This window comes from Camelina sativa, chromosome 8 (genome assembly GCF_030686135.1).
Source record: "Camelina sativa cultivar CO46 ecotype springtype chromosome 8, ASM3068613v1".
NCBI classification, from domain to species: Eukaryota; Viridiplantae; Streptophyta; class Magnoliopsida; order Brassicales; family Brassicaceae; genus Camelina; species Camelina sativa.
In genome coordinates, this window is record NC_141887.1 from 28,890,710 (window position 1) to 28,896,709 (window position 6,000).

The 6,000-nt window shown below is 36.0% G+C and overlaps 1 pseudogene across 1 annotated transcript; it reads left to right on the forward strand.

Moving 5' to 3' along the window:
* Positions 1-2,069: 2,069 nt before the first annotated feature.
* On the forward strand, positions 2,070-5,133 carry LOC104708824 (L-type lectin-domain containing receptor kinase VIII.2 pseudogene; annotated as a pseudogene). The gene has a single exon (XR_015564177.1). The product of XR_015564177.1 is annotated as an L-type lectin-domain containing receptor kinase VIII.2 pseudogene (transcript).
* Positions 5,134-6,000: the final 867 nt, after the last annotated feature.

A 6,000-nucleotide genomic window follows, 5' to 3' on the forward strand; every position in this document is an offset into this window, starting at 1 on the left:
GATCCTGATAATTAGCAAAGAACAAACACATGACTAAAGGTGACTTACTGATTGATACGTATTAAACTCATTTACATGACTAACATTTTTTTTTCTAAACCAAGTTTACCAAAGTAGAGGCTTTTTTCCGTACACTATATTTTTTTTCCACCATTCACTTGCTCTTGAACTACAAATTTTTTTTTAGACCACGAAATCAAGAACCGTATAACCTCAATCGAAAGTCCTCTGCCATAACGGGAACTCGCGACTCTGACTCAATAGACGAAAATTTGGATTTATCAGAAACCTTCAATCCAAGACCAAGATTATACCAAAATAGACTCATGGTCTCATGCTTCTGTTTCTTTTTTTTTTTTTTTTTTTTTTTCCATTATAGAATGTAGAAGCAGATCAGAATCTAATAATCCAACTTGGGATAACACTTTTGTTACAATCTTATTTTGGGCCAATATAGGCTGGAGCCCAAGCCCATACAAAAAGATTTTTTTTTATCAGACCCAGATCTATAAGATACATTTAGAGGTTTTTTTACATGCAATTAAGGATTTTCCTTTATATAAAAAAGAAAAAGTGGATTCCAGTTTGAGGGAATTTGATCACCAACCAAAATTTAGACTATAAAATATAAATTCAAAAGAACAAGGAACTGAATAAAAGAGATGGTCTTTAAATCTATCATTAACTACAATAAATAATTAAATATACATTCAGATAGACATGAATACTTCATCCTGTGACACGATGTCTCGTAGACTGTCGATTTTTTTTTGATTTTTTTTTTTGGCTACCAACAACCTAGTAAGATAAAAGAAATAAGCAATAGAGACAAAATAAAAAAATAAAAAATAAGAATACAAAAATAGTAACACGAGCTGGTATGAAAACGAGTGGCTGCGTTTTGGACTTGTGGATTAGTTAAAGATGAATGATTAAGATATTGACATATTCTTTTGTTAATGCTGGTTATGTATATTATTAAGAGTTTCTTACTAAAACAATACATTTTTGAAACATAATAGATTTTATAGTACAATTAATATTTAAAATTAGAAAAATCTCACATATAAACTGTTTGTGTAATACAGATGGTGTGAGATAAAAAAAATGTGGAGTTGAGTTTAAATGTGTAAAATTATAAGTAAGGGTCTTCTTGTTTTTGGATTTTTTTTTCATTACATTACTCTTTTACTAATTATTCAAATATTTATTAATATACTTTTTGTTTCCAAATTTTTTCCACATAAAAAAATCTATGTTTTTTTTTAAATAATTTGATATGCATTTTGTTTGATGATTTTATTTAACAATATTAAATATTTTTTACAATTTTGTATCCGTACGTTTTTTTAAGTGTACAGATATTTATACACCTTATAATAGGTACAAATGCTTGTACACATTATTAAGTGTACATATGTAATTTATTTGATAATTAGAGTTTCAAATGTGTGTACTACAATGGTTTTGTAAAAATTACATCTGTACACTTGTGTCTAAACATCTGTACACTTAAAAGGTGTACATACATCTGTACACTTAATTATATGTACAAATATTTGTACAATTAATAAGGTGTGTATGTATCTGTACACTTAAAAATGTGTATGGATACAAAGATGTATATAATGTATTTAAAAATTATTAAACAAAATTCATATTAAATTGTAAAGAAAAAAATATAGATTTTATGTATTTAAGAAGTTTTCTAAAAAAAATTATATTAATAATTATTTGAGAAATAAAAGAATAGGGAGAAAAGAAGGTACAATGACAGCAAATGTAATTAATAAGACTGTTGAATGACAAAAAAGAGAAAGGAAAACAGATGAACAAAAAAGAGAAAGGAAAACAGATCAACAATGTCAAATGTGGATTTCTCTAATTGTAATTGTAGATAGTGAATATATCATTGATCCTTATGTTTCAAAAATGTATTAAAAATACCCAGTTAACTCTATTATTAATCATATCAAAACGAAGTTTCCTTTGATAAAATTATAAAAAGAGAGTATCACTGAAGAAAACGGGTACAGTATGTAACGTTAAAGTCAAACAAAAAAATCATGTGCCATGAAACTTTCACATCGTTTGTCCTTGTATGTTGTTATATGCTTATTTCTTACAAATAATTAACCAAAAATAAAAGTTTTCTACAAACTGATAAAAGGACTTGCGAAAACTGTGACTAACTGACTATTAATGAAATTTTGAAAAATTAGATTTAAAGCAAAGAAGATATAAGTGCAGAAGTACTTGGATCATCATAACTCACAAGTTCAAAAAGTCATTAACAAACTCTACTTAAGACTCCCAAAGACTTTTTTTCTGGGAACGAGATCTCAAAAACAGAACAGAAACAAGCACGCGCGCGCACGTGAGGACCGTCTTCATCACTGGAAATTTTCCATATTTTATAATTCCACGTGTCAATCAGCAGATCCACCTGTCATCTTCACTTATGCTTTTTTTTTTTTTTTCTTTCCCACTCTCTTCTGTCGTCATTCGTCTTCCTCTTGTCTGATTCAGTGAGATTTGTCTTCGTCTTCTTTGTATGATTGTCTCGGTGGCGAACCCAACAACCACCGAAACCGAAACTTCCCCCTCAGCTTTTTGTTCCAAAAGGAATCCAATGAAAAAAATCTACAAATGTTGAAACTTCCACACAGATTCCTCTCTGTTTACTCAACTCTCATCCACATTATCGCTTCCTTCCTCTGTTCCTCCGACGTCAGAGGCGATTTCCCGGCGACGAGATTCGATTTAGGTACGTTGACTCTCTCAAGCCTCAAGCTTCTCGGCGATGCTCATCTCAACAACGGAACTATAAAGCTCACTCGTGAGCTCTCTGTTCCGACTTCCACCGCCGGTAAAGCTCTTTACGGCAAACCGGTTAAATTCCGGCACCCGGAGACTCGTTCCCCGGCGAGCTTCACTACGTACTTCTCCTTCTCGGTAACCAATCTCAATCCTTCTTCGATTGGCGGCGGGTTAGCTTTCGTTATCTGCCCTGATGGAGAATACATCGGATCCTCCGGTGGGTTCCTAGGCCTAACAGAAGAAACCGGATCCGGGTCGGGTTTCGTGGCGGTTGAATTCGACACGTTGATGGATGTGGAATTCAAAGACGTGAACGGGAACCACGTGGGGTTGGATCTAAACGCCGTCGTTTCAGCCGCGGTATCAGATTTGGGAAACGTCGACATCGATCTCAAGAGCGGAAACGCCGTGAACTCATGGATCACTTACGACGGGTCGGGTCGGGTTTTAACCGTTTACGTCTCTTACTCAAACGTGAAACCCGAATCTCCGATTTTGTCGGTTCCTCTCGATCTCGACCGTTACGTTAGCGATTCAATGTTCGTTGGGTTCTCAGGATCAACACAAGGAAGCACTGAGATTCACAGTATAGATTGGTGGAGCTTTACTTCATCTTTCGAATCATCTGAATCTCCACCGCCGATGTCTAACTCTCCTCCTCCGTCGTCATCGTCGGCGTCGATCGTACCATCCGTATCCACCGTCCGGAGAAAAACGGCTGATCCGTCATCTTCTTGCCGTAACAAACTCTGTAAAAAATCACCAGCCGCCGTCGCCGGAGTAGTAACCGCCGGAGCATTCTTCTTAGCATTATTCGCCGGAGTAATAATCTGGGTTTACTCCAACAAGATCAAATACAATCGAAAGTCTGAATCTTTCCCATCAGAGATCATCAAATCGCCGAGAGAATTCACTTACAAGGAGCTTAAGTTAGCCACCGATTCTTTCAGCTCGTCGAGAGTCATCGGAAACGGAGCGTTCGGTACAGTCTACAGAGGAATCTTACCAGATTCCGGCGAAACCATCGCGATCAAAAGATGCAGTCACATCTCTCAAGGAAACACTGAATTCTTATCGGAGTTGTCTCTAATCGGAACACTTCGTCACCGGAATCTTCTCCGTCTTCAAGGCTATTGCCGAGAGAAAGGAGAAATTTTGTTAATTTACGATCTGATGCCTAATGGATCACTTGATAAAGCACTCTACGAGTCTCCGACGACGCTACCGTGGCCTCACCGGAGAAAAATCCTTCTTGGGGTAGCTTCTGCTTTAGCGTATTTGCATCAAGAGTGTGAGAACCAGATCATTCACCGTGATGTGAAGACAAGCAACATTATGCTCGACGCGAGTTTTAATCCGAAGTTAGGAGATTTCGGACTCGCTAGACAAACGGAGCACGATAAGTCGCCGGACGCAACCGCCGCCGCCGGGACTATGGGGTATTTAGCGCCGGAGTATTTGCTTACCGGTCGAGCGACGGAGAAAACCGACGTTTTTAGCTACGGAGCCGTTGTTCTTGAAGTATGCACTGGTCGAAGACCTATTACCCGACCCGAACTGGAACCTAGTTTAAGACCCGGTTTGAGATCGAGTTTGGTAGATTGGGTTTGGGGTTTGTATAGAGAAGGGAAGCTATTGACGGCGGTGGACGAGCGGTTGAGGAACGGAGGAGAATTTAACCCGGAGGAGATTAATCGGGTTTTGATGGTGGGCCTTGCTTGTTCAAAACCCGACCCAGTCACCCGGCCCACTATGAGAAGTGTGGTTCAGATTCTAGTTGGGGAAGCTGATGTACCGGAAGTTCCGATTGCGAAGCCGTCGTCGTCGATGAGCTTTAGTACGTCGGAGTTATTGCTTACGTTACAAGATAGTGTATCGGACTGTAATGAAGTTTTGGCTCCCATCTCTACGACTTCTTGTTCCTCGTCCGAACATGACATCTTCATTGTCGGCAAGGACCGATCGGTTTAAGTAATATTTTATCAAATTACAGTTAATTATTAAATTCGAAGCAAAAAATTTGTACGTAATATGAAAATAAACCAACCTCAAAAACTTTATACTAATTTTAAAAAAAAAATATTGGAATTTACATGTAAATTTTCTGTTCTATTTTATAACTTTTGATTTGGAACCTCATGACTACAGTTTGTAACAATGTATAAAAAAATGTTTCGATTTCAGTAGAGAAATGTTAATAGTTTCTTACACTTTTACTAGTTAAACTTTGGATGGTAAGTTTGGTGACTGGTGAGTGTCGCTTTCTTTACTTTGAATTTGATAAGAGTTTCTACTGTATAAGAAAAGGTTTTAGCGATTGGTCCCCATGTCTATAACTAGTTAACTACAAGTGGGAGCATAGAAAAAACTGTATAACCTATTTGGGTCATCATATCAGTATATCACATAGACCACACTTAACGCACAAAAATGTCGTTCTTTTGCGTCCACAAAAAGTATGCTTTTGAATAATAATAGACCTAGCTTGCAGAGCGTTGTGTGACTAAAAATAAATTATCTTTGGTTGAATTGTATAAACTTTGGCGTTAATAATGAAGTTCTTGTAATTCAAGTCCAAGTTAATTAACGGCTAGATATTAGTAAAACATTTATATTAACAAAATCATAAATTTTAGCTCGCTATGTTTGCCAGCACGAGAGTAACTAATATCTCGTGAAATAGAAAAGAAAATAATCGATAGATTCATACAATAGGGGGAAACAAGAGATTGAGTAGAAGTATCGCAAACTTTAGAAAAAACAAACAGATTAGTAAATAAAGTATGTTAGAAAATGGAGGTTGGTCATAATCATAAAAGAATGGCATACACTAAAGAATGGGAATCTTACTAATTAATTTCTTACATCAATCAATATACAAATACATATCATAAATCAAATCAAAACTTTTAACTAACCTTTTTTGAGTGGTGAAGCATTGGCCCTTACACTACTTAAGCAGTTGCATAGTTGGGGATCTAATTAGTTAATATAAATGAAGTCAGAAGAAGAGTATTTACATTACAGGCATAAGAAACTGAAAGAAAAAAAAATATATATATAAAAAAAAATCTAAAGGTTTATAAAAGTTGAAAATTAACCGGACTTGGATACTTTTTGGGTTTACGGCTCGATCCAATTGTGTAGTATTTAATGTCTAATTCTTGGGCATTTTAAGGT